The sequence below is a fragment of the Mustela nigripes genome, chromosome 4, assembly GCF_022355385.1.
Source record: "Mustela nigripes isolate SB6536 chromosome 4, MUSNIG.SB6536, whole genome shotgun sequence".
NCBI classification, from domain to species: domain Eukaryota; kingdom Metazoa; phylum Chordata; class Mammalia; order Carnivora; family Mustelidae; genus Mustela; species Mustela nigripes.
The window spans coordinates 59,366,552-59,393,383 of record NC_081560.1 but is presented as its reverse complement, the minus strand read 5'-3'; the positions used below and the strand labels follow the sequence as shown (position 1 = coordinate 59,393,383).

Sequence of the window (26,832 nt, the reverse complement as noted above, 5' to 3'; positions counted from 1 at the left end):
GGTGGTTTATTAAAGCACGGGGACAGGACCCGTGGGCAGGAAGAGCTGCTGCCCCGGGTTGTGAGGGAGGGCAGGTTATGTACCCTGCTGTTGGGGGAAGGTGAGGGGAAGGGAGGTGTCAGTGGAGTTTTCATATGCTAAAGAGGGCCTACAAGGTGCCAGGATGTTCCAGGCCTGCCGGAGGCCTTGCCCTTGCTGCTGGATCAGTGTTGTCTTTAGACCGGCCATTAACATTAAGATAGTTGGGTGACTTTTTGGTGGGGTGTCACAATCCTGCTATCAACCGTCTTTGTTAGTGAGATTTAGGACATTTGTAAGCCAAGGGAGACTCCTGTCTAGCAGGATTGTGAGCTCTGCAAGTTAACTATTTGCTTATTGTTCATGGCAGTCAGGGCTGCCTGAGGGATGCTACACTTATGGAGGGGAAAGGGTGCAAGGCGCCAGCTTTTGCTTTGTCCTCAGCCAGCCTCCTGCTCCCTCATCACCAGGATCCTGAGACCACCACCCGAGCCGAAGGCAGAGGCCCAACCCACTGAGCCACCCAGGTGCCCTTTTTAAAAAATATTTTATTAATTTATTTGACTGAGAGAGAGAGAGAGATCACAAGCAGGCAGAGAGGCAGGCAGAGAACGAGGGGGAAACAGGCTCCCTGCTGAGCAGAGAGCCCGTTGCAGGGCTCAATCCCAGGACCCTGGGATCATGATCTGAGCTGAAGGCAGAGGCTTAACCTGAGCTGAAGGCAGAGGCTTAATGCACTGAGCCACCCAGGTGCCCCATCCCAACTATTTTAATGTTAATACCTTGCTAGAATGAAACACCTTGATAATGACAAGGCCTCAAGGCATCCAGTATCTTATAGGTCCTCTTTAGCATATGAAAGTTCTGTTGAAACCTCCCCTTTTCCTTACCTCCTCCAACCCTACGATATATAACCTGTCACCCCTCAAATCCAGGGCAGAAACTCTCTGCCCATGGGTCCTGTCCTTTAATAAACCTTTAATAAATAAATTAATAAACCTGTCCTTTTTTTTTTCCAACTTTAAATCAGTTTATTGACACAGTAACACAACACACTTGCCTCCCTGACACCCCCACCCCCCTCTCACCCATTCTAGATCTCTTCCCCTTCCTCCCCCCCTTAGAACAAGCTGTTCAGTGAAAACAGAAAAGGGCAGGCCACTTCTACACCCTCATTCCCACCCCTCAGCCTTATGGGGCAGGTTTATAAAAAGACATTTAGAATTTTTTAAAGGATTTTTATAAAAGAAATAAAATAAAATAAAATAAAAAAACCTTTTTAAAGGTTTATTTAAATAAAAATTATTAATAATTTTAATAAATTTTATAATAAAAATTTAATAAACTTAATAAACCATGCTTTAATAAACCACTAAAAATAGCATCACAGATGGCTTAAGAATTCTTTCTTGGTCATTGGTCCTGGACTCCGCCCACTGAACGTCACCTATATTTAAAACTTCATCTGTGGGATACGCCACACTGACACTTGAACAGATGAAAGACACAACTCTTATTTAGAGCTCTAAAGGAAAGATGGCTGCCAGGCAGGGCTACACAAAAATTTCCCTCCCCCGCTCCCTCAAGATAATAGTAAACAGTTGCTATGGTGGGAGAGGGGTGGTATTAGCTTGATTTAGAGGACTCCTTGTGGATTCTCTAATTTGAACGATTTTTCAGTCTCAGGCCATTTCTCTAATTTGAACGATTTTTCAGTCTCAGGCCATAGGGGCTGTTCCTAGTTTGGTTGCTCACCAGGAAACAATTAGGGTGACTGATGGTGGTTCTGAATGTGAGGGCCTGATAAGGGAAGTGGTTAGGGTTTGGACTTGCTCAGCTATTCAAGAAGGAGACCTGACTAGCCTTAAGCCACGTCCTCAAAACAGGGTCACGGTACAAGAACAAAACAAAACAAAATTGCATTACAATTGACTTCATGTTGTCTTAACATCAGTTTTGACCTCAATTATTTAGAGAATCCTAGGAGTTTAAGCAGTAAGCAATAGTTTTAGAGAAGAGGGTATATATACCCCTAAACTATGTAGAAACACATTTTTTTTTTTTTTTTTAATGAGAGTCAAAGAGAGGGAAACAAATATATGTAGGTCAACCTGTAATCAAATTTTCTGTTTATATAGAAAGAACAGATTTGGGGTCTCTAACAATATCACAGTGGAATTGTAAAGTATGTTAAAATATGAATTATATATCTTTATAATAATAATATTTTGGTGTATTCCTTGAGTGAAGATGGTAGGTACAGCAGTTTTGTTTTTGGAGGTTATAAATTGAGAGTTTATAGTAAAATATGTGTAAAGGTTAATGGTATTTGTTTGTAACCAAGATAAAGGTGTGGTTGTGTTGTATGGGAGGTTGTGGTGGCAGACTGGGGGTATGCAGGAGAAGGCTTTGGGGAATAGGAGGTCCACTCAAAGGTTGAGGCAGTTACCTACTGGGGGGATTAATAATCTGCATTAATCTGTTAAACATTTAATAGCACAGATAGTATAACCTCTATAAGATCTACCTTTAGGTATATAAAAAAAGTAAGGAACATACTATGCACTAAGCAAACAGTAACTCTGGAAATATAACGCAATCTCTAATAATAATTTATAAAGCAATAAATGTTCCATGTCCAGTTTATCATCATTTTAAGAGACAGGAAAGGCAACCCATGGGTATTGCTAGTATGGCAGTCTCTGTGTCTGGGGAGATGTTGTCTCTGGCACAGGGTGCAAAGCTTTTTCCAATGGTGAGGTCTTTGTGCCACGCAATGTCATCTGAAGTAATGTTTTCTCCAAGAGCAAACTTCTGAGCTAGGACAATGTGGTTTAGATATGGGACTGGGGTATACTTTTTAAGTGGGTAACGATTTGCATTGATAGGGGCCTTGTTTTTGTGGCCTTACGATATTATAGCGCAGCTGAGTCTCTTGTAGTTGTATCTAAAATGTGAAGGCAATGTTGGGCTTGGGAGCTAAATATCTTTTAGGTCAAAGCTTTGTGGGTACACAGCCAGCAAAGATGATACTTCATCATCAATGACATTGCCATAGTTGGACTAAAGTATCAGAAACTAAATGGCATAAATAAATCTCTAAGTGTTCAAGGTTTGATTGAGATCGGTGATGAAGGAGATCCTACTACAGACAGGTTTTAAATCATATGACCAGGTTTAGGTACATGCTATTAATAGGATGTCATGTTTGTCATTTAAATATCTGTGGTTGCATTTGGAGCTCCAACATTATCCTATAGGCAGGTCTCCAATTTAGCCAATTAGCATGAACCCTTCACCTCAATTGGTTGGTTGGTCATGGACAAGCCAGTGAAGACTTTGGATTTTAGTCTTTAGCATCTATCAAGGTTGGTTGAAACAATGACTTACTTGTAGGGTTTGAGCCTCTGAATTGCAAACCAATGAAAGCAGTCCAACCAATAGCAATGAGACCATTGGCAACAGAATGGTGTGTAGCTGCACTTGACAGGTCTTTGTCGTCTGTTGTTGACTTTTTCTGGCTTGATGATTACCAGTGAGGGATTCTCTGGTTGCATCACTATGGGATATAGTGTTGATTTTATATCCTCTGAATGTCATTTTTATTTTATTTACTAAGTGTAGTATTCTATCTCCTTTTTATTAGTCTACACAGCCTATTAGAATGGCCCTGAAAAAGTAATTTCAATTTTCTGGAGGGAATCAGAAGTTTTGCAGGAATTAAGTATCCACCCCTTATAACCGAATATTGACCAAAATTTTTAGAGTAGTGGAAATTGAGGCTCAAACGAATCCTGTATCAGATGGTCAGGGTCCTGGCTTATGGGAAAACCTATGATTAATGGGTCCCGGAAGAGTATGTACTTTTGATCTGGTCTTCAACTCTATGGGGTGGGGTTGAATTGAAAATCCATAAAGACAGGAGGAGACACCTTTATATACAAGGAGGTCAGACATATTCCACCTTTAAATATAGGATAGGTCTATAGGAAGTTTGTTTTGTTTTGTTTGTTTGTTTTATAAAGCTGGTATGTGGTGTGAGTTGGCTAAAGGGCCTTGAGTTAAAAGAGATTAATGCCTGGGGCAAGATAGACACTATTTAGTGGTTTATTTTGTAACTGAGACTTTTGAGGGGCCCATTAGACCAACTGTCTGGGACCTACCAGGGAAATGAGTTTTATTGAATTCTTTCTCCAAGCATCCTATATGAGCATACCTTGGACATAATTGCAAATTTGATTCCAGATCACAGCAGTATACGGAGTATCACAATAAAGCAAAGTCAAATGAATATTTTGGTTTCCCAGTGCATTTAAAAGTTATGTTTACACTCTACCATAGTCTGTTGACTGTATAACAGCATTGTGTCTAAAAACACTGTATATATTTTCATTAAAAAATATTTTATTGCTTAAGAAAGCTAATTCTCATCTGAGCTTTCAGCAAGTTGTAATCTTTGTGCTGGTGGAGGGTTTTGACTGGATGTTGATGGCTGCTGACTGATCAAGGTGGTGGTTGGTGAAGGATGAAATGGCTGTGGCAATTGCTTAAAATAATGCAGCAATAAAGTCTGCCACATGGATTGACCCTTCCTTTCACTTCAACACTTGGAGACCATTGTAGGGTTAATATTTGGCTTAATTTCCACATTGTTGTATCTCAGGGAATAGGGGGAGACCAGAGAGAGGGAGAAAGAGGGGGGGATTGTAGAGTCATTAGAATTGTCAGAACATATACATCTGCTGATTAAATTTGCCACCTTATATGGTTGTGGTTTATGACACCCCAAAACAATTTCAATAGTAACATTAAAGATACTAATGTTAATGGTGAAAAAGTTTGACATGTGACAATTAATAAAATATGGCCAAGACATGAAGTGAACAAATGCTGTAGGAAAAATAGCTATGATAGACTTGCTTGATACAGGGTTGCCACAAACCTAAATAAATAAAGAAATGCAATACATGTAAAGTACAATAAACCAAAGTACAGTAAAATGAGGTAAGCCTGCACTGTGTATTCTGAAAAAGTTCTGAAAATCCAAGGGGATAAGGAGTATTTTGATGAGAATTTCCATATATTGTAGCTTCAGAATATGCAGAAATACATGTGACTTTATATTTTGTATCTCTGTGAATTAAGGGGTTCATAGAGTTCTTTACTTTGAACAGAGGGGACAACTCTTGGCAATGATTCAAGAATGTATAAAAAAAAATGTATAGATAAGGTATTTTGCTGACCAGGACATCCAGTACTAAGATGGTTGTTGGAAGTTTGGCAAATTTGCCGACTTTTGGGCAGCATACTTTATCCGGGACACACCAGCTAGGGGACAGAAAGAAGCACCATGCAACGTGAGCTCTATCCCTTTGATGGTGGCAATGCTGTCATATAGTTTATGAACTCCCACTGCTTCATTCATTTGATCCCAAGGTACTCCCAGGTGGCTAAGGTGTCTGGGGGAATGGCAACCTATCCAGCATGCTGGTTCTGGCAAGGGACTGAGGACAGGATGGACTACACCCTCTTCTAGGCAAAATATTCCAGAAGGCCCAGGTTTGGCTCTGTCCTATACCAAGAATGTCTCCGTAGAGGTGTTGAGCTTGAGGTAGGCTGCATTTATAAGCCAGGCATAATAGGCAACTACGTGTAGAGAGTCACAGGTTCAGGGATCTGTAAGAGCCACTATTTTTAGGAAGAGTCAGTAAGTGGCCAATAATTTTTGCTTGAATGATGTATAGCCCAGATAGTGCAGAGCCAAGGTAAGACTCTACCATCCAAAGCCCAGGGGCAACCTATGGCTGTCATAGGTGTTCAGGTACTAGGGAGGACTGAGAAGAGGCTGATAAGCCTGTATGGTGAAGTAGACTCTGAGGGCACTTAGGAGAATACCAGCCATTTTGATTTTTCTAAATCAAGATTGCAATGAAGAGAATTGTGCTTCTGAGAGAAAATAACTGAATTTGTCAGTTTATTGTGCTCCAAATAGTATATCATATTTAGTTGAGAATAAGTATTTCAACTACTTATATCAATACCATTCAAAGTCTCTGTTTTGTAGGCACAGATAGGCCTTATTGTTATCTCCTTTCAGAAAGGTATATTCGCTAAGATGAGAGGCCAAACTCGATTCTCCATGAGATGTTTTTACTTTGCTCTTCATTTTCTTCTGGTTACAATCATGCACAACAGCATGCCTCATGAGACTGTTTTTCGTTGCAAATCTTTTGCAACAGTCAGCATGTCCATACTTAAACAGGTGCTTTTCCTCATGAAAAAGAAAATATGGCTCTGAAGACTAAGCACAGCTGTGTAGCTTCTACCACAGTCTTCCCCTGGACTTTGACACATATCCCTTTCAGGGGCAAGAGTTTTGTATGTTGCTTACCTTCACCTTTGTGTTTGGATGTTTTCCACCGTACTTCTATGCTATTTCCTCTTTCATGAGTTTCTCACACGTTTTTGCCACAGTAGAACATCCCTTTTGATAATACACGGACCTTATGGACCATCCCATGTCCTTCTACATTACTGGGTGAAGCAGAGTGTTTGGCACATCTTTCATAGTTTCCCTTGAATTCCTTTATTTTTATGCCCATTCTGATGGATTTTCAGCTGCTGATGTTTCTTGAAGGCCTTCCTACAACCTTCAAACTGGCATACTATCACTTTTGCTTACTGTCATGTTTGCATTCATAATGTTACTTCAAGTTTGATTTTGTGTTAGATCTTTATCAGAGCCACTAGCTGCAAAAAATAAACAACTTTTCTCCAGTGTGGATCATGAGTGGGGAAGTGAATGAGGGACTTGGGGCAGGCCTGAACTGGGCTATCTCCGATCCCAGTGAACAGCATCTGCAGTTGAATGCATTTGTGATAATCAAGGAGAGACTGCCTCAGAGACAGAGACTGGGACATCCTTATGCAGGTCTAGGAAGATAACCACATGTGTGGCCACTTGAGGTAACCAGGTGTAGACAGCCACAGCTTCTTCAAGAGTGAACCATTTTGGACAAACCCCAGGTACCACCCAAATGTACTTTATGGAGTGTCCTCCACCCCATAAAGTCCCCCTCTAGGTAAGGCCTATCAATTTTAATTTGGACAGATTTTAGAGCCTTTGTTGGAGAGGACCCCATTTAAGTAGGCTGATTTGTAAGTAGCAGGTAGTAGTATCAGAGAGATTAAGTAGAGTATCTAAATGAGGAATATGTTGCTTCCGGAATGCAAAAAAGACTAAACTAAAACAGGTTGGACTTTTATGTCCTTAATGAGTGTGTTAAATGAAACTCCTTGGAGGAGGATATCATTACTGTAATGTCATACTTGTGCTGATGGGGAAAGGTAGATACAGCTAAGATATTGTCTATAAATACTGTGTGCAATGGCAAAGCTGTTGAGGTACTCTGGAGGGTAGCCTGGAAAAGGTGTATGCTTCCCTTAAAAACTGCCACTAAGAATCTACCGAAATAGGTACTAAAGACAACTTATAAGCCAAATCTTATTAGCCAAATCCCAAAATGGTTACTGGTTGTTGATTGCGCAAGGTCACTAATTTTCATAATATTGGGTATTGGGTATGGGGACCTTAATAGGTAGAACTACAGATTAAGTTACAGTAATCCACTGTAAGGTGCTATTCTTTTTTCTTTCTTTTCTTTCATTTTTAAAAATTTAGAATAGGCAAAATCTGACTGTTATGGAAGACGAGTGGGCATAATTTATTAATTATGTCTTATCTAATAAGTGAGATCTTAAAACTACTCTTTTACTTACATTGGGCCATCTTAACTCTTTTATCTGGTAGGTTAACGGGGTCCATTTTTGTCAAGCCAATTTGTAAGTATCAAAGACTTTATTTAGATCCAAATAATTACTCATGATCCAAGTATCTTTTTCCAATATGGAACAGTGAGGACAATGGATATTATGGCTAAGGGAAATTTAGGCAAGGTTACAGTTAAAGTGAGAAATACCTATTTTTTCCCTCTGTTTATATTTAGTTATTCTCCTAAGGTTATAAGGGGTACCATGTTTAAATTTAATGTAATCTTCTAGTAAAACTGAAATTTGAGACCCAGTATGACAAAGTTCCTGAAGCTTTGTCAACTGGTTCATGCTAGCTGTTGTTAAATTATTTAATTGTTAATTAAGAGCCTGCGTTGTAAAAGCAAAAAAGGTAACCAGTATCTTTTTAAGCTTTTTGTTACAAAAATTCTTTTAATAAATTTTGGATTTTTCAATTGGGTCAAATTACGGACATTTGTTTGAATTTAGTTATGTCTATCTATATATATATTTAATTTTTTTCTCATTGCATCTATATTATTTCCCCCCTTTGTTTTATTTCTTTTTTTTTTTTTTTAAGATTTTATTTATTTATTTGACAGAGAGATCACAAGTAGGCGGGGGGTGGGAGGGGAAGTGGGGAAGCAGGCTCCCCACTGAGCAGAGAGCCCAATGTGGGGCTCCATCCCAGGACCCTGAGATCATGATCCGAGCCAAAGGCAGAGGCTCAACCCACTGAGCCACCCAGGTGCTCCATTTCCCCTCTTTCATTTGATTATTTTTCCCCTGTTTGGGGCTTATAGGTACCTAAGTTTGTGGTTTTAGTTTCTGCCTCTGTCTGATAACTTAGAGTGTGAAACTTCTGGTTGGTTACAGAAGACGAGGGGAAGAGGGCCGACTACCCTGCCTTATAGGCAGCTGGCTCTTGCTCCAGCCTTCCCAGTCCACCTTTAAAGGACTGAGTTTGCCCTTGAGAGGTGGAGCAGCCTCTCCTTGGGAGAGTGCAGTAAGCAACACTGTCAGAAGGTACCGGCCCCATCATGTTATGCTGAAGCACTTACGAAGCCCAAGCATACAGACTACAGGTCTTGCATTGCTTAAGTAAGAGGATGACTGGCAGCTATTCTAAAGGGGGTTGTTGGGATGAGATATTAGTTTTCTTGCCCCAGAGACTTCTTTTGGATTACACATTGGGTAGCTGGTCTTCAAGCATGTAGGCTATGACGCTCCTGAGGGTCTAGAAAGTGTAAGTTCCTTAGTGACAGCAACAAGCTATACACAGCAGCAAAGAAGCAGGTAGCTGCTACCCTTATCCAAGCAAAAGCAAAGGGAGACCTAGGTGCCACTTCTCTACCATGGGGGAGCCCAACCAACATCTTTCTGCATAGGAGCTGATGAAACACATAGGCAAATAAGAATTCTGCTGCAAAGAATAATGAAAAAACATCAATGTTAAAGAAGTAACAGACCACTGGAATAGGCCTCTGCCAAATAGACTGTGACTGGAAGTACAGAATACAGACCCAAGAAAGCACAGCTCAAGTGGCCTATCACTCCTAGCTGTAGGGTGTGTCCCCACTTGGACTAGTAGCCAGGCCCAAGAGGTAAGCCAATTAGCACGGCTCATCTAGAACATTCTGAGACATGGGAACCACCAGCAGACACAGCAGCAGGCCACAAGACTAAAGCACAAGCTTAAATTCCATCCTAAATGACCCTCTCTGTGGTCTGGAACCAATTAGTAAGGCAAGAACAGCCTCCTAAGAAGTTATCCAAAAGTCAGTGGTTATGACTACGGTACCAGTTTTTTTTTTTTTTTTTTTTAAGACTTTTGAATGCTTTTGATGGTAGGTTACAACAAACTTGACACTCACATAGATAAAGGCTGATTTAAAAAAAAAAGTTGATTTTTGTTATTGTTGTTACATACATCTACTAAGTAAAGAGAGCTGCTAGGCAAGACGAAACAGGGAATTGAAAAAAGGAGGAATAAAAGCTAAGAAGAACTGTAGGGGCAGCTATGTAGGGATGCAATGGCTAGAAAGCTGGGATTAGTTAGGTTTTGCAGATTCCGTGAGGACTGGCTAATTGGAATAATTAGCATGGGGATTATCCTTAGTTGTCTGATACTTGAAGCAATTAGAGTGGCTCAAATAGCCCAGAGGGTAAGATCCGATAAGGGAAGTTAACTTTTCAGAGCAACATGGTAGGCTTTAGTAATGTCCACACTATACTCAGATGCCTCAAACAGCCAGATTATATACAAGGATGGAAGCATGCCATTGAATAAACATTTGGGTCACTTCAGTGTATGGGCACCTTGATATTTCATTTAAAAAATATATTCAGGGGCACCTGGGTGGCTCAGTGTGTTAAGCCTCTGCCTTCAGCTCAGGTCATGATCTCAGGGTCCTGGGGTCGAGCCCTGAATCAGGCTCTCTGCTCAGCGGGGAGCCTGCTTCCCCCTCTCTCTCTGCCTGCTGCTCTGCCTACTTGTGATCTCTCTCTGTCAAATAAATAAGATCATATATATATATATATTTTTTTTTCAATGATCAAGAAATGCCCATTCCCCCCTTCCTATCCCCCCCCATTCTCCCCTTCCCCCATTTCTGGACACATAAGCTGAATATGAAATGAGGCACTCAATTTCCTTAATTACTGTTTTATAAACATGAAACACTGATTCATTTGATAAGATTCTTCTCCGAATTTTCTAAAATTCCAATAAATTGGAATTCTCAAGCATATTTTCCAATTTTTCTTTCCTGAATATTCAACCATACCTTCTCAACTAGATCTTTCCCATCAATATGTAATCATTCCTGAACTCCATCCGTACCATCCTTCCTTTACAGCCCTCTCTCTCCACCACTCCATCGTCAATCTTTTTTTAAACAATTACTTTTATTTTGCTGTCTTCATTTTCTCACCTTCTATACATTTACTAACATACTCTATGCCAACATAGCTTAGGTACCATTTTTTTATGGAACAGTCCTTCCTAAGGTCATAAATGGCTTCCACTTTGCCCAATCTAGGGGACATTTTTAGGAACATCATTTCATTGATTGCTCAGTAGCATGTGACACTAAACTGGTCAATCTCTCTAGAATTACCCTCTTACTTTAGTTTCCATGATGCACTACTCATATGATATAAGAATTATAGTTCCTGACTGAAAGCAACAACAACTGGAATGTAAGAAAAAGGTAAGATAACACTCACCACCAGTAAACCTGATTGTCCAAAGATCATTATGTAACTGCTGCAGAGACTATCAGATGTCTACCAAAGTCCCTTTTCCTTTCTTGTGTAGTAACCGGACATGTTATGAACCAGCTATAGTACACTTCTCAGCCTTCCTTGCAATGGTCTATGACCATGTGCTGAAATTCTCTTGAAAAGTATATAAGGACTATAATGATACAATGAAACTTTCCACATACCCTGCTCTGTGTACTCACCCACTTCACGTGGGCATGCTGAGAATGACAGAGATCTAGTCAGCATGGGTCTTTGAATGGCAAAGTGGAGCAGAAGTGCTCCCTCTTACCAGCACACACATATATCTCTCTGGGTTGGAAAACTGCCCCACAGACTTCAAACTTCAGTAACCATCAGAAACACTTGAAAGATTTCTTTAAACATGGGTTGCTGGCCCTCAGTACCAGAGTGTCTGCTTCAGGAGATCTAGAGTCAGGCTCCAGAATCTTCTTTTCTAATAGCTTTCACAATTTGGGAAGTACTATCTTAGACTATGGTGTAGAAAGAAACAAATGTCCTTTTTTTTTTTTTTTTGGTCATCCATCCCATTTTCAGTCTACTGTTAAAGTACTTTAACCTCTTTTATCTAATTCAGAAACAATATGGAAACTTGATCAGAACTATCAGAATTATCCTATTTTCATACTGGTATGAGTATGTAACTTGATTAAAAAAATACAACAAAACCCTGTAAGCACACTGATGATTAGGAAATGGGTCAAACTGTCCAAATTCTCTGGTTTCTCATTGTTGTATCGATTGCCCTATTTCTCCTAAAACTGACGCTAGCTCTTACTCACAGTTTCCTGACCGAAGATGCTCAAATGCATGAAAAATGAAGGAATCAGGCTTAGAGGAGAAAAAAGAAGTAGACAAAGAAAAAATGGAGGGGAAAAACATGTTTCACTAAGCAATATAATACTTTAAAAATAAGAAATAGAAAAATAATGTCTGTTCCAAAGACATTTGGAATGTCTGTTTTTCTTTTATCATTGGGTGGAGAAGCTGAGGTTAGGAAGGGGAATGAATGTGTGTACAATTTAGAACCAAGAAAAAAAATTACAAATGCTATTCAGAGAGAATGGGTACATAAGACAGGAGTCAAAAGAAATGGGAACTAATTCAAACTCTGTCCTTGGAAAACTGAATTCAACCATGATGGGAGTCACCTAGATGGGCCCTAAGAGCCCAGCCAGGTTTGACAGTCAGTGACTAATTCTGAACTGCTTATTTTACAACAGTGCAGAGAATAGATCTTTATTCTCCTGTAATGACACACATTGAAAGCTCAAAAAATTCTGATGGATCATATATTTTTTTAATGATATTTAATTAGAATAGAAGAGGGACATCCAGCCCTAAACTTGACATAGTTCAGCTTAAATGCTTTGAGTGACTATTTTTTTAATAAGATCTAAAGTATGAAATGGAAAACAGAGTAATGCTGGTTCTTAGCAATTTTCAAGTGGCACAGGGCAAAGAACAGAGATTTCTCTCTTCAAAGACAATTTTGTGTAACAATTTTACTAATATTTAGTGTTTCAGTTTGTCCTGGATTTAGGAGATGATATGTCTTTAGGCTACTTAATGACTGAACATAGGTGTTTTTCCTTTCCCATTACTACTCTTCATCTATTTCTATAAAGGACTTCATTATTTCAATTGACAGCCTTCACTGGTTGACATTCAAGACCCTGAATTTTTTAAGAAACCATTTCGACAAAGTAATGATCTCCAGCTTTCCTCCTTCTCTCCTTTGTTTCAAATCATAAGCCCTTAAAGGCCATAAAAATATAGTCCCCAGGTTATCAAAGATACCCTAAATTGGTTCCTGGAAGTATTATTTTTTAACTTAATATCTTCTCAAGTCTCTCTCCCACTTAACTATTACATGAAAAAAAAAAAAAAAAAGGAACAATTTCCAGTCAAGAATAAAGTGTGGCAAATTAGGCAAACAAAAAATTCAGAGAATAAACTGAAAAATATTCACCTAGGAAGTCTAAGGTTAATTAGATTTTGTAAGACAGACAAATTTTATAGAGATTTGCCAATTCTCTAAATGACAAATGAGAATTGATAAATGAGTACTAAAATCAGTGTACTATATAATACATTATAAAGGGATACTCACTGCAAATAAAAAAACACAAGAGACTAAATTCTAATGTTAGGGTAATTTCTAAGGATATTAGACCATGATATGACATCATATGAACGTGACAGTAATATCGAAGGTCTAAACTTGTGCCCCAGCTGCTCTGTCTTGCATCTGTGTGGCTAAGTGCTTCACTGCATGAACTAAATTTGATGGAAGTATAGTCTCGATGCTCCTTTATTTTTCACCAGCTATTCCTTTTAAACACTCTTTTGGATCAATTTTCCCTGCCCCCTGATCATACATTATGTAAATCTCATAAACTCCAAGTCACTTCTATTTCCTTTTCTATTATTATCTCTCGTTTATTCAAAGGTCCAATCCAGTCTAAGTCAGGGCTCCAATCCCTAATTCCATTCAAAGTTTCTTTCCTCTCCACAACCCAAGACTGACCCATAGCTCAAAGGCTTCTTGTGAGAAAGCACATTTTGACTTCTCTTTAGCTATCCCTAATTCTTCTCCTTCTTTTCCTGTTTCCTCTTTGAGTGAGGAGACAAAGGGGGAATTGTGGAGGAGGTGCAAAACCTTCCCTTCTATTTTTGTAGGATGGCCTTCATTGGCTTTGCACAACAACATTCATATATGGGTACTTCCCTTAGGGCATATGTGTGAATTCTTTCAGTGGGCTGATGAAGATCTCCACAATGCATAGTACTGTAATGTGGGTGTTAGGCTGTGGAGACTCGTCTTGGCAGGTTTTCCTCTTTTGTGGAGCACATTAAAGAAGACTTAAGCAGGGCAAGTCTGCCCTCCATTTATTGGCCCACAAATCCTTGCCATATCCAATGGTGGGAGTGTGAGCTACTTCACCCTCTTAGGTCTCTTTGCAGTTGTGGCTCTTTCTAGCCATACTTCCACCCACAGAAGGCTGCTGGCAAGAAACAGCCCTAAGCCTTCATGAATGCCTCCACCCTGCAGGAACTCAGTTAAGCACTGTCTTGTGCTCTCCTCCAGTGGAACCTGCAAGATGAGACTGTGAGGTTCTACTGCCCTTAAGCATTCAAACAAGGTAGAAGATGTGGTCTACCTCTTGTAAAAGTACCACCAGTCTCTGCATGCTTTTCTTATAACACCTTGCCTTGGGAGGGAAAGAGCCTCTGTGCCCTAGTTCTCTCTTCTGAGCTCGCAGCTCAACAACCTGATGAATTCTCTATTTTCATAAAGTCCTCTAGAGCTTATCTAGGATGAATAAGATGTGAGTGTGAGTGACAAAAGACCTATGCTAAGTGAAATACGAAGAAGCATATGGTACAGCTCCTTCTATTTTATTACAGCAACCAAATCTGGGTTTCAGCACCAAAAGGAAAAAAAAAAGGGCAACAAGAAAGACTCACAAGGAGAAGCAAGTTCATCTTAGACAAAGAGTTAGATTTCAGGATGACACATCAATTATAAACCACCTGGGCTACGGTTTATGGCCTCACTTACCTCTGGACATGAGGACTGGGTGCTGTGTGTCTGCTTGAAGAGCTCCTCACAGTGGGGAGGGTTTTCTTGGGGATAAGTCTCCCAAACAGAGAATGTTGGATGACAAACGGTTGGATGGCTCAACGCCACAGAGAACGTAGGAGGAGCCTAAGTCAGCTCTGGACAGTCAGCTTCTCCTGCTCTGGCTAGGCTCAGCTCTGCTGCTCCTCACATCCAGCCAGATCATGGAATTCCTAAACAGATTAAGTTTATGTCCTAAGTGAGACCTATGAAGCTGAGAGCACTGGTGGACCATCTTGTGTGAGAGGGTGCAACTTCACTGAGATAACAGCTAAACTGCCCCTTAACAATTACTGTTATAGTATTTTCAGCCATTTCTCTAATACTCAGTCATTCCAAGCCTAAAGCATGAGGCTTTGCAATGATCTTGTACCTGTTAGTGTTGTGACTGCTGTATAATCATTGCAGGATTATCTTGTTAGAAGTGTTAGGTCCATCTGGCAGGGAGAGAAGCATAGCATTTCTGGGTTGAAGAATACTACCAGATGTCTCATTAATAAAGGGCTTCTGGACCACTGGAGCAGTTGGTCTCTGATATGGAAGAATCATATTTGATGTCAAGTTTGTGAACATCTGTAATGAACAAATACAAAAATAAAACAAAAACAGAAATAAAAACTTGCCCTGCCATCTTTTATTAAGAATTATTAATAAAGTTGCTTATAGCTACTTGACATTCTATTTAAAACATGGGAACAATTTCTGCCTTTGATGATAAGAGAATGTTGGAATATTGGCTGTGGGTATAGGGAAAGAACATTTAACCTTCTGTTCCAGAAGTATTGAACAAGCTACCTAACCCTTACTTGAGTTCTCCAGCTGGGCTGCTGTATGAATTTCCTATGAGACCTATAACAAATTACCACAAATTTGGTGGCCTAAAACAACATAAATTTATTATCTTTTAATTCTGGAGGCCGGAAGTTTCAAATCAGCTTCACTGAGCTAAGGTCAAGGTGTTGACAAGACTGGTTTCTTACAGAGATTGCAGGAGATTTTCCATTTCCTTGCCTTTTCTAGCTTTTGGGGCTATATGCATTCATTGGCTCACACCACACCTCATCTTCACACCACTTCCATGTCATATCTGCTTCCTCTCTGATTTATACTGTCGTCTTATGAGAACCCCTGTGATTACACAGGCCTACCTGGACTCATCTCAAGATCTTTAGCTAAATTACATCTGCAAAGTCTCTTTTACTTATCAGTTATCATTTGTAAGTTCTGAGGATTAGGATATGGATATTGTGGGGGCCAGTAGTTAGCCTAAAACAGTTGATTTAAATATTAAGTTAGTTAATATACATAAAGTGCCAATCACGATGTCTGTTTCCCTGACTTAAATTCTCAAGGCACTGATGACTAACTCATAATTTATTTATTTATTTACCATCGTATTTTCTATTCCTTCTAATACAATGAAAATTTTAAGACACTTAGGGTTAAGTTGGCCTTGTTCATCATTATTCACCTAGAAGAGTCTGACAAGTGTAGGAGCTCAATTAATGTCTATCAATGAATGAAGGGATTATATAAATCTCACTAAATACTAATACTAAAATTCTATATATTACTTTTAAGAGTAGTATACAGTTGTTTCATATTTAACTGGTAAAAGACATACAAATAAATAAATTTTGGAGTATGTATAGCATCGACCCAAAGATTATAGTAAAACTCAATGGTGAACTTGTGTGACTATTTATCAGAAATTTATACCTTTTTTAGAGCATTTATGTGAGAAAATAAACTGAGAGAAACTCTAATCCATAAATAAAATGTGAGAAGATAATCTATACACACATTTTATTTTATTTTTTTTTTTTAAGATTTTATTTACCTATTTGACAGAGAGGGAGATCACAAGTAGGCAGAGAGGCCGAGGCCGGCAGAGAGAGGGGGAAGCAGGCTCCCCGCCGAGCAGAGAGCCCGACGTGGGGCTCGATCCCAGGACCCCAAGATCATGACCTGAGCCAAAGGCAGAGGCCTAACCTACTGAGTCACCCAGGTGCCCCTCTACACATATTTTAAAAACCTCATACAAATAACTTGTCTAAACTTGAAAAAAGTTGGAACTGTTACTCTCATAATCTTTTTCTAGAGATTGAATAACTATAGAACACATGCCAGAGATAATTTTACCATAGATAGGGTAGGAAGCATACAGTATTAGAAACATGTATGAAGATCTAAAGTAATTATAAAAATAGGAAAGTATTTCAATCCTATTTGGCTCAATAGATTAATCTGTGGCACTTTTATGTCTAGTCAATATAGATAATTCATTAAAATATAGGTTTATTAAAATGAAGGAAATAATAGCCTTTAAATAAAAATTATTCTAGGGGAATTCAATTCCAGTTACAAAGGTTATAACTGACAATTTAACTTGGTGACAGGTTTACAAACTAGCAACTCTTAATTTATGGTTTTCAAGTTGTTGGTCATTGAAACTGATGTCTTTATTAATAAACTGTTGATTGAAAATAAGAACATATGGTGTTTAGCTGTTAGTTAAATTAGTCACTTTCCATATATCATCTTGTTTACATGGCACATGGGTCAATAAGGGGATTCTGGATTTGGAAATATGTTTAAGTAAATAATATTCAACAGAGAAACACTGCTTATTTTAGATTCTCATTCAAGAATCCAATTTATTTTCAAAATTGAGCTTGGTATAAGTTACCTATGTAAAATCCAAACAGTTTCCTAAAATATATGTCAGTTACCTAAATATATTAAAAAATATATTTTATTAAATATATTAAAATATATTTTAATAAAAATTAAAGCATAGTTTAGTCTCACTATCCCAGATTTTTCTACTAGTTCCAACAGTCTATGTAATAACGCGACTTGGCTGTTTTGAGAATTGGTGAGTATGAGCCATCCAAATTGTTTACAAGATATATTTTTCCAGGACAAGGTAAAAGTATATATAGATTTAAAGATTTTATTTATTTATAGGACACGAGCAGAGGAGGGGCAGAAGGAGAGAGAGAGAATCTCAAGCAGACTCCACACTGTGCATGAAGCTTGATATGGGGCTCGATCTCATGACTCTGAGATCATAACCTGAACTGAAATAAAAAGTCAGACACTTAACTGATTGAGCCATTCAGGCACCCCCGAAAATATTTTTAGCAAAAAATACTAGAGGGTTTCAGGGTGGGTGATAGCATTTCAAGTATCACCAGTTCCTCTAGGATTGATGAGCTCAGATGATGGTAAACAGATTCTCCTTGTGTAGGGTAAGGTCTTCTCAGGTTATAAGCAGTAGGTAGAGATAACACCTAACTTTTCACTGTCCTATGGCAAATTAAATGACCACAAATGCTTCAGCACCCTTCCCACCAAGAGCTGGGTATTCCTGGCCCTCCCTTTTAATTTGGCTGGCTTATGACAACTTTGACCAATAGAGTTTACAACCAGTGAAACTATTCCAGTTTGGGACTTAGCTTTTAAGAGTATGAGTGGCTTCCACTTTGGTCTTTAGTAGCTCTGAACTTCCACCTAGGAGTCCAATTACCTTGCTATTGCAATCACAGAGTGAGGCCCTAAGACCAGATGAAGAAAGAAAAGAAGAGAAACCTAGCTGAGTTCAGCCTTCCAGCAATGCCTATCAAAACACAAAACTTGTGAATGAAGCAGTCTCAGACTTTTCAGTTCAGCTCAGTCCTCAATTGAATACCACCTAGTGATCCTCATCATATCCTTACAGAACAGAAGCATTGCCCAGCTGAGCAATGCCTGAATTTCTGACCCTAAAATCACAAGATATATTAACGTAGGTATTATTTTAAGTCACTAACTTTAGGGGAGTTCATTAGGCAGCAGTAAGGCGACCAGAACTAAAGTTATCTAGAAACTTCAGCATAGTTACTTTATATGTTTAAAAATAGTCTTCTGTCAAGCCACATCAACAAAGTCAACTCCAGAAATGCATGGAGTGTCTATCACCTGTGCCATCCTTCTGCAGTGACTATAATGATGAGTTGTGGAGATGAATATCTCACACTTGCCCAGTAAATCAAAACTGTGTAACATTATAATGAGCATGCAAAATCATTCGTGTCACTTCACAAGGTCTGGGAGAAACTGAGAAGGGCAGATCTGTCAGTATATACATATTTCAAAATCAATTGGTCTAAAGCTGATCAACTTGATTTTCCTCTTTAGGAAAGAAATAAGTGGTCAGAGAGCTACATTCAAGATGCTAGAACTGTCTTCAACTATTGCTCAAATAAAATTAATATCAAAGCATTTTCTGTTGTCTATGCCTGAATTCACTTTTTTTTTCCCCTTCAAAATGGTGGTCAGTAGATCTAACTATAGTCAATATCCAATCCTGAGAAGGAAAAAACAAAAACAAAAACAAAAAAGGATGTGTAAAAAGGTACATTCTTATTTGGTTAAAGAGAAAATTGATGGTGAGGCTTAACAGACTTACTAACAGACATAAATCATGCTAAATGAAGTTTCAAATTTAAGAGAAAACATTCTAGGAGTGACTAGGTGGCTCAGCTGGTTGAGCATCCAACTTGATTTTGGCTCAGGTCAGGTTGTGATCTCAGGTCATGAGATCAAACCCTGAGTGCTCAGTGTGGAGACTGTTTGAGATTGTCTCTCTCCCTCTCCCTCTGTCCCTTCCTCAGCTCATGCTCTCTCTCTGTTAAGTAAATAAGTAAAATCTTTAAAAAAAAAAAAAAAGGAAAACATTCTGATCCATCCACATTCTAGAATTTTTGCCTTGGCTAAATGTAGCATGACAGAGTTGAATAGGTAAAAGGGACGCAGGTCCAAATACTTAGAGGCTTTCAGAAACAAGGTTAAAATCCATTGAGAAAATGCCTGATGGGACCTCTTAAAACTATCAATTCATACATAACAATAATAGACATGTGTACCAATGAAAATGACAAGAAACATTTCTCTTTGGTTAAAATATTTCTACTAAGAGCCCATAACTAATCAGTATATATCTTCTGCTTCTATCAACCTGCCAGTCTTAACTGATACTCTGTTTTTGCACCTTAAAAGCATTCAAACCAAGCCCTAATACCCTACAAAAGCCATTCATAACTTTGTGGTTTAAGAAACTCCTATGTTGGGGTGCCTGGGTGGCTCAGTAGGTTAAGCCTCTGCCTTCAGCTCAGATCATGATCCCAGGGTCCTGGGATTGAGCCCTGCAATGGGCTCTCTGCTCAGCAAGGAGCCTGCTTCCCCCTCTCTCTCTGCCTGCCTCTCTGCCTACTTGTGATCTCTCTCTCTGTCAAATAAATAAATAAAATCTTAAAAAAAAAAAAAAGAAAGAAAAGAAACTCCTAAGTCTTGTCTCTGGAGTGTTTTCCTTTACTACACCAAGCTAAATAAACTTGACATTGTATGACTTCAGGTGTGCCCCTAGCAGCCTTTGTCAATGGGCTTAAAAACTACCACTAATTAAGTATGTGTTCTTGGCTTAGTTACTTAATAACCATGAATATCATGAATCTCATAATCATGAATCTCAACCAATTTCTTTTTCCTTGTATAACAGTCATATTATCTGTCTTGTTGTATACTATGAGGTTTAGAAACAATGTATAGAATGTACCTAATATGATACATAGGAGGTAGCAAACATCAGTAGATGGTGGGCAATTATTTTATTAGTGTATTTAAATTTTTTAAAAATGCACTGCATCTAACAGAAATTTGACAGTGTTCCTGATATAACTCCTGGTTGATTTCTTTTAAGCTTCATTTTTAGAGTAGCCCAAGTCTGGGAATATAAATCTGAAGGAACTGTCAGACAAGGACGTCTCAAATAGAGATGACTAATGCTAATTTGGAGGACTGAATAGAATGTTCAGAGTCTATTGGCTTTTGAAACTATAACTAAAACTGGATTCAATGACCTTTCAAATTTTTCTGTCATTATTAAACCATGCATCTAGAAAAGAAAAATTCAATGTCCTGTATTCTTGATGTACTCAGAATTTAATGAAGAATATAGGAGAGGAAAAAGCAGAGAGATTATAAGAATTTTTGAAACAAATAAGCAGCATACTTTAATAAAATGGCAGTAGAGTAATAATAAAATGCAGAGTATTTCCAATTTCCTGTTATAATGTATGCAGTTTCAAAATATAATTAATTAGGAAGAGGCCAATGGCAAGGTTAGTTTCCCTCAGAGGGAGACTTTAAGACTGACATTTGCATGAATGTGATTTATTTGGTAGAGCTCTTCACAACACCTGAGAGTTAAGGAAGCAGGCATGACTGAGCAGAGGGAGAAGGCGAACTACAATAGAATTTACACAGAAGATTCAGCTGATCTCTTGGGAGCTCTGAAGTTGGTGTTCCCCTTCAGAGATTTCCCAAATTAAGGCAGATGAGTTCACCTCTGTACCCTTTCCCACCTTGAGCAGTCAGTGAGAGATAGCTCCCTTTGTCAGAAAGTAATTCTTGGGGAGGGTCTTAGCTGTGAGCCAGACAACACTCCGAGGCACAGGAAAAACTGGTACGTTGGTCCTATAACAGGGGATCAGGGCAGCTCAGCATCCATTAGGTGAATTTACAATTTTACCTACTTCTGTTAGGACATATTATCTCCTTATCTTCTCTTTCACCTTTGAGAAAACAAAGTAAACTAATTTAAGATGTATTTAGGCAAGGAATTTTAATGAGTCTATACTATTAAATCTAATATTAAGCCTTTCTTAAAATGATCACCTCCCTACCTTTGTGCATGTAGATGATAATGCTGCATTTTGACAAATTTTCACCCTTACTTCTCTTGCGTGTATTTACTCTTTGAAATATTGACCTAGACTTTTGTGTGCTGGAGATGAATGTGTTCAGTACGGGGTTCCTGGTGCTTTTGTTATTTCACCATATGGGGGGGGGGGAAGGATTCTTACTTATTATTTTGTTAATGGCATAAAAATTCAGTTCTAATTTTGCTCTTTTTCTTATTCAAAATTAATAGCAAGCAGCATGAAATAAATGGTATACCAAGTGCAGCACAGGTATTAAATTATTTCCATGGAATATTTGATTTCTATGGAAGGCAAGAAAGAAAAGCTTTAGAGGTGTTTATATGAGACATACAACACATACCAGTTTATGAGCTGAACTTTCTCCAAGTGCATTTATTTTATATATGAGACTGTTACTACATGATTAATTTATTTAAATGGTGACAGAACATAATGTAAGTTAACCATTTATAGTATTTTTGTCTGTTTTTGTTTTTCCTCTGTTCAATTTTTGAATGTCACCTAAACATTGATGTATGCTAGTCTATTTCCTGCTGCAATTCCCAGATCCATAAAGGGTATGTACTTCATCAAGCAAACATGGGAATTTGGTGAATTATTTTCTGATGTGGATCATGTGACTAGGCACCAAATTCCTTAAGAAGAAATGTTAGTTAATATGTACTCCATCATATTTATATATCTTTTCTTCTTTCAGACGTTAGTTTCTGTGATATCATTTTGCAGTCTTACAGGCATTTATGATAAATGCTAGATAAGTAAAGATAAAATGCTTCCCTACAAGTATTTAAAGTATATATTTTAAAAGAAAACATTTTCCTTAGCAGGCCACTAGAATAGGATGTTATTGGAGACAGAGAGAGTAAAATATGAGGCTAACACTCAGCTAGAAATGATGGCTTGTTCTGCTTGAAATGAATGATATGCACTTAAGAGCTAACCTATGCTTCATTCTACACAGGGCATAGCCATTGTTTATGTTCTGCCCATTGGAGTCTTTAAATTGATTGTGGGAGGTTAAAAGATCACCTTAACTTATCTGTAGGAATGGACTTTTGGTTAGTATTGGTCATTTTCCATTTTCTATTGAGACTTTAAAATCTCTTAGGGGGTACCTTATTGTAGTATCTCATCGATCAGGTGTTCAATAGTACTGCGGAACACCTTAGTCACCTTTAGTAAATTTCTGAGAGGTGTAATAATCCTAGCTATGAGAAAAAAAAATTGGCTCATCAGTCATTTGTGTTTGGGATACATAAAACTCTCATTTTAAAATGAATTATCCTTGCTTATCCTTTTTGAGATAAACAGAGCTAAACACATTTTCTTTTCTGTCACACTCTGTTTTGAGTGTGCTATTCTGATTTGCCAGCACCGAGTTGAAGAAAACAGAAATGACAGAAATGAATTGATACATTTTTTAGGATTTCTCTCACCTGGTTTATTTGATGAATGAAGTAATGTGATGGTTAAAATTTTCAAGTTAATTAGGAGCTATGTATCTTTTTACTTCTTTAATGTATACGTATAATGTCATAGGTCTACAACAGATAGGGTTGCTATTTTTAAAACTAAGAATTAGTGTTTTAGACCTTAGCATGATAGAAGAGCCTTCAAGAGTTTAGAATACTCCAATTCTCTTTTTCACCAGAGCCCTAAGAAGGCCTCAAAAGGCACCCACTCATAGACTCCATTTTACACATGAGCCCTCAGCTCAGACAAGTTAAACATCTTGCTTGAGTCCAGTGTATGACAGAGCTGGAGCTGGAGCTTTGCTTCCCAATCCCATTTCTTTATTCCAACCATGGCATCTCTGTTTATTGAAGCGCACAAATAAGGTCCACTGGCTTAGCTGAAAAACCATTTGCCTATGAAAAGTTAATTAAAAATTCCAGTTGACTTAGCAGGGCTAGACAAGACTACTAACAGTTACAGAATGACAAGTGAGCAATAGTACTTAATAATTATATTTAAACATAAGAGGCAACGTTTGCCTAAGAATTACATTTCTAAACAATTTTAGACAGGATTAATCTAATTTTTTCTAAGTTAGTCCATTTGACTGGTAAACATGAAGTAAACCATAAGCAAAGTTCTGTAGCCCTGGGGACTTTGTTTATAGTTCTGTCCTCAACATGTCAAACAACACCTGACAGGTAGTAGGCCCATTATAATACAGTGATTGGCTGAAAGAATTAACATCATTTTTAAAAAAGATTTTATTTATTTATTTGACAGACAGAAATCACAAGTAGGCAGAGAGGCAGGTGGGGGGAGGGGGCGGAAGCAGGCTCCCTGCAGGGAGCCTGACATGCCGCTAGTTCCCAGGACCCCAGGATCATGACCTGAGCTGAAGGCAGAGGCTTTAACCCACTGAGCCACCCAGGTGCCCCAAGAATTAACAGCATTTAAATAGCTTACCTACAAGAATAATTTATAAAAGTAGCTTCTAGGCAAATATGTAACTCGATTCTTTGAGTAGGAGGATATAAAAAAGACTAAGACTTTAACAAGACACATTGAGGGCTGACTTTGGCGACAGAATAATGATATACCCTTTGTATTCAGAAAATTTAAGTCTTTCAATTAATTAAAAAATAATGTAGAGTGAAGTTAATGAATGATGCAAGTGGGAATCTGACAGTGATTAACTTACTTAACTTGATGTATTCTTTAACTCTTACTCAGACATATTGGAACAAAACAAAATAAAAAATTAATGCCTTTCATTTTACCTGGTAGTTTACAATTAGGTCAAAAAAGACCAACAGGAAAATCTTTCCTTGGGGGAAACAAACACTGCAATTTATTCAAACATACAAAACACATTGCTTATGTTATCTAATTTGTAAATATTGGTATTATCTTATTTCTATGGCTCAAAATTCAGACCTTTAGAAATGTCTAAAATTTATGGACTAGTAATTCTTTAAAATAGTCATGCTTTTGTTTCTGAAATAGAATGGTTCTCAAGCTCATTTTGACAGAAAGCCGTTTGATAATCTCTGTGACATGTTTAATATTATTCTGAATTACATATGGAAAGCAAACTGTTTGCCTCATAAGATAACACACACTAAGAATTATATATATATATTTATATATATTTATATATATATATATATATACTTAAAAGATTTTATTTATTTATTTATTTATTTGACAGGCAGAGATCACAAGCAAGCAGAAAGGCAGGCAGAGAGAGAGGGAAGCAGGCTCCCTGCTGAGCAGAGAACCTGACCTGGGACTCGATCCCAGGACCCTGAGAACATGACCTGAGCTGAAGGCAGTGGCTTAACCCACTGAGCCACCCAGGTGCCCCACAAAGAATTATAAAGTGCTGGATCTGAAATGCACCTCAGATAACTCGGTAAAGCCACTTTACTTTTACACATGAAACAGAATGAGATCTAGAAAGATAATGTGACTTGCTCAAACTAACAAAATTAGATGCTAACAGGGCAGGGATTAAAATGCAGAACCCGACACCATTTTGCAGTAGAAAACTCAACCACTATATAACCACCACCCTTAAAAAATTACGGAATACTGTTTATATGGAACCCATTTTTGACACTTTGCAGGCAGCTAAGTACTGACTAGTGATAATCAAGAAAGAAGGAAACAATGTTTTCTCTTTTAACAAAAGAATACTCCATACTCTGCCGTCATCTCTGCTTCCTCTTTCTGTCTTTCTTTTTTTTTTTTTTTAATTTAATTTATTTATTTGTTAGAGAGAGAGAGCACGCGAGCACAGGCAGACAAAGTGGTAGGCAGAGGCAGAGGGAGAAGCAGGCTCCCCGCCAAGCAAAGAGCCCGATGTGGGACTCGATCCCAGGACGCTGGGATCATGACCTGAGCTGAAGACAGCGGCTCAACCAACCGAGCCACCCAGGTGTCCCTGCCTCCTCTTTCTTTCAAGTGCCACATTCACCCGGTCACGGGCTCCCTTGGAGCTACACGTATGAGTCTATGTGGAATCCATCCTCGCTGCCCCTCTTTCTACCAGCTCGATCCAAACTATGATCATTGTTCCTCTATTCATTGCCAAAGCCCGACTCTAGCTGGTCTCTCTGCTTCTCATCCTACCTCCCCATGTCCATTCTCCATAAGAAGATCCATCGATACAGATCTCTACCATGGTGACTGACAACCTTTCCCTGATTCCGTATCTCTCTGAATCTAAACTCAAATCCCAACCAGGATCGCTGGGTTCCCCTTCCCCAGCTTTCTGTCTTTCTTGATCTCTTACCCTCGCTCACCCACTCTGGCCACACCGGTGTCCTTCCTGAACACCAGTCTCCTCACAGTGCAGGGTCGGTGCACTTGTTCCTTTTCTCTGGAAAGCTCTTCCCACAAACATCTTGCGTGACTTGTTCCCTCGCCTCTTTCAAGCCTTTTCTCAAAGGTTATTTCGCAGTGAGGTTACTCCTGACCACCCTGTTTAAGGCTGTTTTTATCTTTCTGGCCCTTCCTATCCCTTCCCTGCTTTATTTTTTCACAGAGCTATGACATTTTATGTGCTAATTTATTTATTTATTTTGATTTTCAGCGTTTCTTTCCACATCAACTCAACAAAAATGTAAGCTCTGTGGATGTGAAGTATTGTTTAGTTTGTGCAATGCTGTATCCTTAACACCTAGAAAAATGACTGATTACTTGCTAGAGGCTGAGGTAAAATCTGTTGAGTGAACAAAAGAGTCCTCCTAGAACATTGCAGCAGAAAATCTGCACTCAGGTGGGGGCAGATGTATCTCACAGTCCCAACTCCTGGTCCCAGATTCTTCCTTCTCATGCGGATCTTACTAAGTATGGCTGCCAAAACGTTGCTGGCTCCAGGAAATTCTGGTGTCCTCCTTACCATTCTGGCTCAGGTGTGGCTACAGAGCTTGCCTAGAAGGCCCACAAGAAGATGAAATGCGGTTGTCAGGACATCATTCACGGTCTAGGGTTAACGGACAGGAGATACAGAAAAAAGGATCATTTATAATTGACTTCTTAGGTTGTCTCTTTTTTTTTTTTTTAAAGATTTTATTTATTTATTTGACAGAGAGAAATCACAAGTAGATGGAGAGGCAGGCAGAGAGAGAGAGAGAGAGGGAAGCAGGCTCCCCGCTGAGCAGAGAGCCCGATGTGGGACTCGATCCCAGGACCCTGAGATCATGACCTGAGCCAAAGGCAGCGGCTTAACCCACTGAACCACCCAGGGACCCCCTTAGGTTGTCTCTTGAATTGGCTCAGTGGTTCCTGCCTAGACACCGGCTGCCATTCCCCTACTTCTTCCCTGCTAATGGAATCCCTCTGATGGCAGTTTTCTCAGATTAAGCCAGGGGTGTATCTGTTTCA

At 38.7% G+C, this 26,832-nt stretch overlaps 1 pseudogene; it reads right to left on the bottom strand.

Annotated features, from left to right (window-relative positions):
- Positions 1–25,849, bottom strand: part of LOC132016303 (transcription factor IIIA-like) — a 94,089-nt pseudogene extending 68,240 nt beyond the window's left edge.
- Positions 25,850–26,832: the final 983 nt, after the last annotated feature.